Source organism: Callospermophilus lateralis, chromosome 12 (genome assembly GCF_048772815.1).
Source record: "Callospermophilus lateralis isolate mCalLat2 chromosome 12, mCalLat2.hap1, whole genome shotgun sequence".
Taxonomy (NCBI): domain Eukaryota; kingdom Metazoa; phylum Chordata; class Mammalia; order Rodentia; family Sciuridae; genus Callospermophilus; species Callospermophilus lateralis.
Window position 1 is genome coordinate 50,041,822 of NC_135316.1, and position 12,314 is coordinate 50,054,135.

The 12,314-nt window shown below is 33.3% G+C and overlaps 1 pseudogene; it reads right to left on the reverse strand.

Annotated features, from left to right (window-relative positions):
* Positions 1–1,409: 1,409 nt before the first annotated feature.
* On the reverse strand, positions 1,410–3,067 carry LOC143411714 (kelch-like protein 12 pseudogene; annotated as a pseudogene).
* Positions 3,068–12,314: the final 9,247 nt, after the last annotated feature.

The window sequence follows — 12,314 nt, forward strand, 5'->3', positions numbered from 1 at the left end:
GGTGTGGAACAGTGGTAATATCAGGGCATCCCCTCCCCACCATCCCTGACAATTTATTTTTTTTCTTTAAAAAATGCAAAAGAAACTAACTCTGTGGGTCAATACAAATCAGGGAAAGAGGAAAAAATGAAATTCAGAGCAAAAGAAAAATGCATCCTGATTTAGGCTACTGCATTCCTATACCGCCAGTACCCATAAAGAAAGAACTTCATGACACAGAAGATCTTTGAATGGTAGCTCAGAAATGATGAGAGCAGAGGTTTAGGAAGTATTAAAAAATTTTTTTGGTCTTTGTTTATTTTGTCCTGGGATAAATAAAATTTACAGTCAGGTAAGGGAAAGTTACAGCAGAAGACACCTAAATGTACCAAATACAGTAGTAAAACATACAAATAAGCAAACAAAACAAACAAATACACACACACACACACACACACACACACACACACACACACACACTCCCAGCAGAACTGTGACCTTAAAGAATGGAGTAGTCATCAGGTAGCTGAACTACTAGCCTGCTGCCATCCCCATTCTATCCACCCAAAATAGTATGGAAGTGTAAGAGTATAGTAGTATTTGATTCAACAAAGAAAGATAGTCTTTCACCAATTCAAAACAAACATTGCCAAGGCTACATGAGCCCCAGCAGGAAAAAAGGTGATTGTAAAATCAGAGGTGTTCCTAGTTCATCCCCAGTTATACTGAACTCCTACATTTATGCTATCTCCTCCTATTTTGTAATTGTATATTCTGTTATTCTCTCAGTCTTCAGTGCCAGGATATATAGCACCCTAATTCAAAAAGAGCTTATGGAAATAAGAAGAATCTTCAAATAATATATACTTCTCAGTCCTCTGGATCATACTTCAGAGGTGAAGTAGGTTCACTCACATTACATCAAACCTAATTTATGCCACATATTCTAACTTCAGTAAACCTGTTACTTTGGCTCCCAAAATTTTGATAGAGCTCTCTGTTTTGTTTTCCTTCCAAGTGGAATTGGGGTGTCCCTAGCTATCTGTAGATTAGAAAAGATATTTGTCCCAGAAAAAAGAAATATTAGATTTTAACAAGTTTACTCAAACTGGAATCCTTTTACCACTCTAAAATGGACAACATATAGATGGTAAGATGGAAAAGATAAGAAGGTTGTCCCCAGACTAGAGGAAGAGGTGGTCTGGTATCTCACATCTCTTCACTGTGTATTATTTTTCCTTGAGTATCTTGAGTTACCCACCCTTCTGTGGTACATTACCAACATAAGGGGGACTGTTTGTTGAATAAGTACATTCATCATTGTACTCATAATCATCCTGTGCTTACAGTGCTTATAGACATTCTGGAAAGGATCCTTGATTCTTCTGCAATATATTCCTTGGTCTGGTCAGATAGTATTCCAATAAAGGTTATTTATCTCAGAGAACATACACTCCAGCATTACGGCACTGGGTTTCCAATACGTCACTCCTTCCCAGCTATTTATGATAGGGTCATAGCACTCAATGCTTCTCAGCAGGGGATCCCATCATATCCTGTGATTGCATTGATTCTGTGTGAAGCATGGTGGCCCTTATGTAGCATGTGAAGTGATCATATTAGTAAGAGTTGTCCAGAAATCAGTGCAAATGTTGTATGCCTCAATGGACAAAAGGTAGGTTGTACCATCAAATACCTCCACCTCATCAATAGGGTCATTCAGTAAACTACTCCTGAACCAAGAGACTTGATAGCCATTGGAGTAGCATCAGTGTCATGGTGTCATGTATGTGGATCATGTTTCTCAACTAAATTTAAAATATTCAAACTATCATATCCTCCACTGCCCATTATTAGACTCTGGGATTCTCTGCATATGTCCTAGTATTCTCCACTGGGCAATGTTTTGGTTATATTGCTCCACACTAGTATGATTATGGCTTCCATCAAAGCCTCCAAAGATGTATATCATACCCCTCAGGGCGGTAGCTCCAGCAAGACCTTGTCAGACATTCAAAGGAACCACAGAATACCCAACACCATCCTCATCTTCTACAGAGTCTTGACAACCCATGGAGCTGAGATAGAAATGACTGTCATAGCCACCAATTACTTGTATCTGATCATATAAGGACACTGAGGGTCACATAACATCTCTTGCAAGGGATTCTTGTTAAACAGCTCCACTCCTGAGTCTTGGTGTCATATTTCTCTACTATATGAATGAGAGACTGCTAGCATCTAAAGACCCCAATCTCCAGAAGCACCTCACTGGCTCTTAGAAGAGACCTTGTCCTGAGTTCCTGTATCTGACAGTGAAGTTCAGGCCTCAGATAAAACTGCTTTGCTTCATAAACCAGATCTGAGCAGATGAAAGACTCAGCATCTATTACAACTATAATGTACCTGGGGGTCAGCAGGGGGATCTGCACATATTGTTGCAGGTCAAGCAAGGATTTTTCTCATTCTTGTTTATCACACTTCACCCAATTGATGATGACCTCAAAGACTCGCTTTTGAGAATCCACTTGAATTTTATCAAATTTGTGTAGCTTTTCCTCATCTCCTTGACTTGGAAAAGTGAATTCTTCATTCTGTACCACTTCAGAAAAAAAACTTCTAGCTAAAAACCTCAGCTCTCACATCAGGTCAATACAATTGTGAGTTTCAGCAAAACCCCTGATATTCAGATGATTAGAAGCATCCAGTTTAATTTCTGAGATCTCACAGCAGGCCTGCATCACATCTTGCAGCTGAAGCAGACAGACCACATGAAGCAGCTCTTGAACATTCTCCTCCATCACATGTACTCTTTCTGTGTATAAAAAATCCAACAGATTTCCATAGAAGAGGAGTTAAACCTTGGTAGCAACATAGGGTGTTCCTTTCTCTGAAAGCTCACTGTAAACATGGCCAGTAGTACCCATGACAGGCAGCCAGTACAGTCCCACTGGCAGGGAAGTCCTTCTACCTTAACTCTCGTTGCATCACAGAGGGTGTTGCTTTTCCAGGGGGACTTCATTGAGTTGAAAATGAATTTAGCATGAATATTTATCATTATGTCTTGCGGCCATAATGCCTCCCCCATCAGGTAATATGAAAAAAAAAAAAAAAGGTCCTTGGATTCTACAACTCTGCTTCCAGACCCACACAGATGCACTGGCCGTCTCCTGCCCATAGGGATGGAATACAGTGTGGGATCAGCAGGCCCCAGAGCACCGCTGCTTACCCAACCCAGAAGCTCTGGTACGCTTTGTCTTTTTATCTGGTTTCTAATGTCAACATTCCAAACGCCTTTAAAATATTATTTTCATGAAACGAATAATTATAGAATTATATCTTTTTATACCTCTTATTTCACTTCAGCTACTTTATGTGCACACTTCCTTATTTTTGTCCATGATATATAAAATTAAAGGTAGATTAATTAATAATATCAGTATCTTTTCAGGCTAGGAAAACTTCATATAAACTTTACGTTAAAAGTTTAGTTTTGTCCCCATTATTAAATAATATCTAGCTGTACTCTTCCTGAAGTAACAAAGTTTACAGAATCTGGATCTCCTATCTTGAGGAATTCTCATCTTATTAGGTCAAAACTATCTTAATAATTGATTCATGTCTAATTGATAGAAAGAATTAAATGACATAAAATGACATGAATTATTAAATCATTATACAATTTGATGTGAATTAGTTTTGGATTTTAAACTTTCTTTGTCTTTTACAATACATGCATGATTATCCACTGTTTAAGACTTTGATAATGTTCCTCTCCCTTAATTAAGATGAAGCAGTGACCATTGTATCTTTTCTTTTGATGCCCTTCTGAAGAATCCTGAACAAGAAATAAATGTTGATAAATACTGAAGAAAGTGTTCTGAAAAATCAAAACTTAATATTCAGAGAAGGAAAATAGAATTGATTAGATAAGTGAAGGAGCCTTCATTCAAAAATAGAAAAAAAATTAAAAAGTAAACTAAAGCAATTATCATTCAGTTCCTGTGAGAAGTGTTTTCTTTGCTATTTAAAATATATGCATTCATGGGCTGGGGATACAGCTCAGTTGTTAGAGTGCTTGCCTTGTATGCACAAGGACCTGGCCCAGCACCATACACACACACAGACAAAAAATGCATTCAAATGTGTTATGGAGACACATAAAATGGATTGAATATTTGATGATGTTATGGAATTATTATTATCATTTTTGTTTTAAATTGTGCTCATTTCTTAAATAAAAGGAACTTCATTTTTTTTAAGATTTACATTGATATATTTACTTAGGCATTAAATTTTATAAGATCTGAGATTTACTTCAAGGTAATCCATGGGAGAATAGATAGTTGATATGAATAGAAATGGAGATTTTAAAAAGTTCTCCATGAAATGATAATGAGATCTTTGGTTGTATTTTACTTTTGCACATGCTTTAAATTGGCAGAAAATCAGAGAATCCCATGATATTGAGTTAGAAAAGATGGTTGGAAAAAGATCTAAGGTATTTTGTAGATGAACTCTTAAAGTTTAGGTAAATGAATCCTCCATAATTTACAACTTTTAATATTCTAAGAGGAAGAAATAAAATATATGTTAAAAAAATAGGAGCTGAAGAAAACCTCAAATATTCAAAACAGGCCACTCAATAAAAGTAGAATGAATGCAAAAAAAATGTTCAGTGAGATACTTTATACAATAATTTTTATTCTCAGACTTAAAAAAAAAACTTTCAATAATAATGAAATGGATTATTAGCTATGTATTTCATACATGCACACACTACAGTTTTATCAACCACACTGGATGCTAAAGGCTGTGTAATAAGAACCTAAAATAGGTGTATTTTAGAAATAGAGCATCATTAGCAGAGAAAGATGGAAGACAGCCATACATCTTCTAATAATAGTAAAAGAGAAAAAAAATAAAAAACTGAGTTATATGGCAAGGTGTGCGGGCAAGGCAGATTCTAGGGGAAGAGAAAATAAAAATACAACTCAAAACAAGGGGACGTAGTGCTGCTGAGATTTGCTATCACTGGGGCTCACAGTTAATTGAGCCCTCTACTTAATTATTTTCTCTTTCCATTTATTGCTGCCCTAACATACCACATACATGCCTAAGAGCTTTTTCACTTGCTTTCCTCATGCCTAGATGACTATTGCCCTGGAAACGGCAGGACTCCCTTCCACCCTCCCACTCTATTCAGGCTTCCTCTCAAATGTCACCTTAACAGACAGACTTTCTCTAACCATATTATCTAAAATAATTGTTGCAGCCTCCTCAGCATTCTCTAGTTCACTGTTTGCTTCATTTTTCTACATAATAATTAAAACTTTATGACATTATTTACCCATTTATTTGCTTATTTGTCTTTTCATTCTAGGATGAAAGTTCCACCAAAGCACCTGGAAGAGTTTTTAACAAATGTATGAAGCAGGAAACATTATTAATTATTTAATGTTTTGCAAAGGAAAGACCGGAGACCCCCCACTGATGCTTTTTGGGGAAATGATAGTTACTTACTAATGTAAAAAAGCAGAAAATAATAGAGAAATAATGTTATTTATATCTTTTTAAATGCTAAGGGAATTATATGGATAAAAATGATATATGAAATTCAATAACAAATGTTTTTTACTGCATTCAACATTGTATTTCTAAATCTATTACTTACAAACTAAATTAACAAATAAATTCAATCCTGCTTGTATTTCATCAAAGAAAATCCGATTTTCAAAGAGCCTATGTCTTGTATTTAACAAACTCTGAAATGATAACTTAGCAATTATACTGCAAATTACAAATAATACCAAAATTATATATTCTTTACATATTCTCATCTTAAATAAATATAATAATTCAATGAAGCAGGATCTTCAGTGACAACCTCAGGCACTGAGTTAAATATTTATCATGTGAAGGATTTTCTATGTGCAAATAACTCCTTTCTCCCTAGGCTTTTCTTTTTGATATGTATTCCTCATTACTTAATGATGAATTCTTATTGGTTTAACATAATATATTTGAAATCATTTCCATTACCAAAATGGTTTCCATTTGTTTCCTCCTGACAGACTACAGGGATATTACTTCAGTGGTGTACTCAGACCTTCCCTAAGGACGGGGGGCAGGGACCACGGTACCAGGCTTCACCATCTGGCCACTGCCTTCACAATGTGACCTTTATACTTAGTCCAAGCAGGAGAAATACAAGAGTGATTCAACAATAAATATTGGTAATATTTTCAATAGGTAATGACACTCTGAATACTCTTTTACAATCACACTAAAGATTCACTCTAATGACTATGAATAATGAACAAAGATTGTGAAAAGAGAAATCTTGTCACATTGGTATTAATCACTGTAATCTAAAATTGTGATGACTGTACATATTGTTGAACCACATGACTAGTCTTTAAAGTCAACTTCAAAAAGTTATAATTTATGAGCATCAATGCTCATAATAATATTTAACTTGTAGTAATTCACCAGATAATATCTATTGTATCTGGTAAATTCTGTTTCATAATTTACTTATTAATAGCAGGAAATTTATCATGAAATTTTTACTTTAGAGACAAGATGTAGAAATACACAGATTCATATTTGCTGTGTACTTTCTATATGTTGGATCTTAAAATGTTAGATATATTTATTTTTCTCCCAAACCTTTGTGAAGTATTATGACTTCTGTTTTAAAGGTTAGGAAAAGAAGTCTCTGAGAGGCTTTACTAATTATTTCAAGTTTATGCAACCTATTAAGTGCTAGACCTGGAATTCAAATCCATGATTTTAAGACTTTGATAATGTTCCTCTCCCTTAGTTAAGATGAAGCAGTGACCATTGTATCTTTTCGTTTGATGCCCTTCCCTATGCCCCTCATTATTTCAGTTTCTTCTTTCTTGGTTTATTCCCAGTTTATCATCTTTTCTGGATACTGTTCTGAAAGGATACAAAAAATGTATAATGTATAGCTCAGTTTTGCAAAACTACACAAGTCCTTTTGTTATTTTAATTATAAACATTTTTTAAAATGCCATTTTTTACTTATGGATGAGGGTTTCAATTTCGTTATTGCTTAGCCATACACATTTCCTGTATTAATCATTTCTTCTCTGAGTGAATTCTAATGCAGATTACAGTATAAGAAAGAGTTGTATTAATAAATGCTATTGTTATGTATGTTACTTTGTTAATTTTAACAACTCAATGGAATTAATAATCATGTATTATGTAAAAGTGTGTAACTCCCTAAAGTTAAATCAGGACTGAGGGCAGTGGCAGATTCCTGTAGTCCCAGCGGCTCAGGAGGCTGAGGCAGGAGGATTCAGAGTTCAAAACCCACCTCAGCAAAAGCAAGGCACTAAACAACTCAGTGATACCTTATGTCTAAATAAAATATAAAATAAGGCTGGGGTTGTACTCAGTGGTCAAGTGCCTCTGAATCCAATCCTTGGTACTGCCCCCTGACCAAAAAAAAAAAAAAAAAAAAAAATCATAGGATAAAATGGACTACAAATCTTTAGTGTTTGAAAAATTATAAAATTTACCTTAAGAAAGTTTAAATTGCAAGTTAAATGTAAACTACTAGATGAGCAGAAGAAAATAAAATTGAGTTAATTTTCCTAAGAATGGAAATCAGCTGGTAGAAAAGTAAAATTTTAGAGATTCAGGTAATATTTATGGGACACCTTTCAATTGGCTACTTATATTGGCAATGTAGGTTTGGATAATACAATTCTTTCTTGGGATATGGCATTGTTGATTATGAACATCTTAACTCCAGTGTTTACAAGAAGGGATTGTTGAGATATAGTACTTTCAGAAGATCTAGATTTTAATGCAGAAAAAGCTAGAGATTAATATACAATGTGCATAGGTTATGCCTTTTCTAATATTTAGGTTAATAAATTAGAGAACAATGCGGCCTCTTTTGCCTTTCAAAAATTATTTTAACACCTTTATGATTCATTCACCATACCCAGCTGTTTCCTGAGAGGTATTTTCGTATAGTATTTCTTTTCGTTCTTGCTGTTCCTTTGGTGTGCTTCTTCTCATCCCTGAGGCCTCAGTTTTACCATCGTCTCTAGATTCCTGTTTTCTTTTAAGAATCAGAAGAATTTATAAAGTGTGATAAAACATAATGAGAAATACCAATTCCTGGACTGCAATTTATATCTACTTATGAAATAAATACCATTTTGTATTCTAAAATTCCTATAATAAATGAAGATGAGTCCTGTGGATGAATGCAAGTGTTAGTGTCATCTAGCTTCTTATTTCTGACTCTAGTTACCAAATGACCCTTAGAATGCTATTACATCTTTCTGTTGGAGTATAAAATATTTCTGAATGACCCACTTATTTTGACTCTTACGTTTCTTCTATCTAGTACAGGACATCTTTCTTAAAATCTTAAATTATACATGATTTTCCTCCTTAAAACAAAAATTTCTCAATGAAGATATAATTAATACCCATTGTCTACAATATCATTTTAATCCCTATAGCATGTAGTGCACTCTCCACCCACACACTCAACACAGGGCTTCATGCTCTTCCAATATTTGAAAATCCTTAAGGGTTTTCAGTAGCCACTCCTTCTCTGGTTGGCTCTTTTCCAACTCTTATTTTGACTCTCCCTCTGTTTTCTGGATTACAGATCTTTCTTCTCTATGCCTTCTCTAGCTCTTCTGTTATTCATTAGCTATCTCTTCTGTCCTTTAGATATCATGGCAACTTTTTAAAGAGAACTTCTCTGAAGATCCTATTTAAAGCACTGAACTGCATATGCAAGGTTATTTACCCTCTCATAAAGTTGGTTATATCATAACAGTAAACAAAATCCTTACTGTTTTTGTTTGTTATTTATGGCTTTTCTCCCAAAATAACGTGTAAAATCTGAGTGAACGTTGGGTAGCTCTCTTCATGGTGCACTGTTACATTATAGGTGTTCCATATGTACATTTTCCTTGATTGAATAGATTACAACAACTTTTGGACAAATATTTAATCACTTCTACTTAATAGTCTAAATTATTAGTATTATAAATTCAACTATACCAAACTGGAGAGTCTTGATCTAACTAAATGGCAGGTTAAATAAATCAGTAATTGTATTGAAGGTCATTGGTCTATCTCTTCATATTAATTAATTTATTATTTTATTATTTTTGTTTTATAAGTCTTAAGGATTTTTGTGACATTTTTTAATATCCTGATCATCCACATCTTAAAATTTCTTTTTCAGAATACCCTATTGAAAGGGCCTATACTAGATGTCATACATGTCAGTAATATCCTAAAAGCTGTCATAACCTCCATAGTTATAATAACAGCAAGAAAAAAAAGTGACTCTGGCATTTAGTATGTAAGTTGATGATTTCACTTAAAGTATTGAAACTATTTTAATGCTATTTTTGTTATTTGCTACATATGCCAATCTACTCTTTGTTAAAAAAAGAAATGTCAAACTATTTATACTTTAATGTTATAGACTGTATCATTCCCTCTGATTTTACTCCTTTCAAATTCCATGTGTATTCATGTATGTTCATACATACATGCATGAAATGCATTTGAATAACAAAAATAGTTTGCACTGTAATGACTTTTTAATTCTGTGGTTTTATTAGAGAACACGGTACATATCAAAGGAAGATCTGAATTGAGTTTGTGAAACATATTTTACATGAAGAAATTAGGCAACTTTATGAGTTATTATGTATCATGTGAAATTAAAATTTTTCAACTCTCCATAACCTGTAAAATTTTATCCTATTAACCAAATAAGTAGGCTCATGCAGGGTTGATGTAGTTCCAGATAAATGTGTGATTGCTGCATAAGCCTCTCTGAGATTCATTTTTACATAGCTGGAGAATAAACATAAAAAATAATTATGAAAAATGTTGCAAAAGCTGTATGTACCTTATAAAACTTAGATAAGTTTTTATTTTTGCATTAGTTACAAGTTAAAAATCTTTCTTTTGTGTGTTTGCATCTTTTACCACCTTCTATCCTTATTTCCTTCAATGCACAAAGTACACAGCTGATTCATTTTATTTTTTATCATAGATGTAATATCTTTTTTTATTCATTTTTATGTGGTGCTGAGGATTGAATCCAGGACCTCACAAGCGCAAAGCAAATGCTCTGCCAATGAGCCACAATCCCAGCCTCATAGTTGATTCTTAATGCTAATTCATTGATTTATTGAAGTATCCCAGTGGTTTCAATTAGTTCTGCTTGGCTAGACATTTTTTTGTCACAAATCATGGTGCAATGCTCATATAGAAGTATATGGATTTATAACAATAAATCAAAAATGAATAGATCTGGTTTTCTTGTTCTGTTGGATGTGTCAATCTTCATTTCCCCACTCAGGGAATTTTAAGTCCATCTTATGATAGACTAAAATTATTCCAGTTGTCTACCATATTCATACCAACAATAGTAAGTGGAAGAAAGATGATTTATTGAAAACTTCTGTATTTAAAGAAAATTAATTTGGAAATAAAAATTTCTGTGCCATGCAACACCCATTCAAAACCAGTAGTTTGACTACTACACATTTTTTTCATTTGATTAAATTTTTTTCTATAACGAAAACATAATGATGACTTTATAATGGATCACATCTGGTGGATAATATCCATAAATTGCATATACCCAATTCAATAACAATTAATAGGCAAGTTCAATAACTGGTAAAATACCCTGTGTCCCTAGTAAAATTTATGCTATCAGGAATTTCCTCAGTGTATTTTCATTTCTCTCGTAGTACCAGCCCAAATTTTGGTGACTTCTAAATTACTTCATTTATTCACTACTTTATCATTGTTTCCCCAACTTATTAGAGTAAATTTAACCTATTTTTGTGAGATTCAAAGGAATTAAGAATTTTGTCCCAAGCCATACAGCCAGCAAGTAGGGGAGGATAGGGTCATGGTTTGATTGCAAAGTCTGTGATGTTTCCACACTACAGTGTTGCTCTTTAGTCAATAGGTCACTAGGGACAATCAATATATGATACTTTGCAAATGTTATAAACATTCTTAGGCAAATCATTGTTGCAAATGTTTTGTAATATTGCAATATTTCTAGCTACTATTCTCTTAATAATTATATGTTTGCTGCCATGTCATATTGCACAAAATCGTGTTATACTATTGATGTTATCATTTATAAAATTGTTAGTATAGTATTAAACATTTTACTACTTAATGCTTTAGAATGATTTGCTTACAAATGTATCTATTTACTAGACTTTGTGCATTCATATTTGTGTCTTTATTATCTTCTGCTGTGCTTGGTATTTAGAGTGTTCAGAAGTAAGTATTTATCAAATGCATGAAATACATGATGACAAATTTGATATTTTCATTTTAATTAATTTATCTTTTTCATTCAGTTTCCAAATTATGGACTCTTCAGAAATCACTCCTCAAAGACATATGATGCAAAATTCAACATATGTCAGCACTTCAATGTAAAACTTAACCATATACATAATAGAATAGACATAGTAACTTCAAGTCCTACATGGTAAGAGGGATTCAAAAATGAGGTAAAGCAGATTCATTTTTTTTGTAATAACCCAGCATTATCCTTCCAATATATCTGAAATTTTCTAGATTAAATTCATTCTCAGATCATAATAGTGTTTCAAAGAGCATTATAAACAGAAAAAGTTCTATTGGATGATAGGAACAGGGATGCAGATCAGAGATCAAGCTCTTGGTTAGACTCTAGGAGACTCTGGGTTCAATCCCTAAAACCAAATATGTGTATGCATTATATTTTTACTTACTGGGAGAACATTTTATAAAATAAAATTCTTTACAAATACAAGCAGTATTGTCTGTATTCAAACTAGAATGTACATTCATTCCAGGCTGTGACTACTTGCAACTTAGCTAACACTTTCAGTAATCCATGAAGTGTGAAGAAGAGCTTTGAATATCCTCCTTCCTAGATTTGAAAATCTACGGAGAAAAATATCACACTTTTCAGTTATTATTGTATCTACATTATGTTTAGAACTTGTATACACACACACACACACACACACACACACACAAGTCAAAAAACATATTCATCCCGTATCATACTTACCTTTGTATATATGTGTGTGATAAGAGCACGTATAATCTCATAGCAAATTTCAAGTGTATATATAATACAATATTTTATCTATCATCTTATGCTATATATTAAATGTTGGGTTTATTCGTTCTACTTAACTGCAACTTTGTAACCTCTGTGATAACTCAATATAAAATGTAGATTATTTTATGATGAAGGAATGTATCATTAACATCTGAGCGTGACT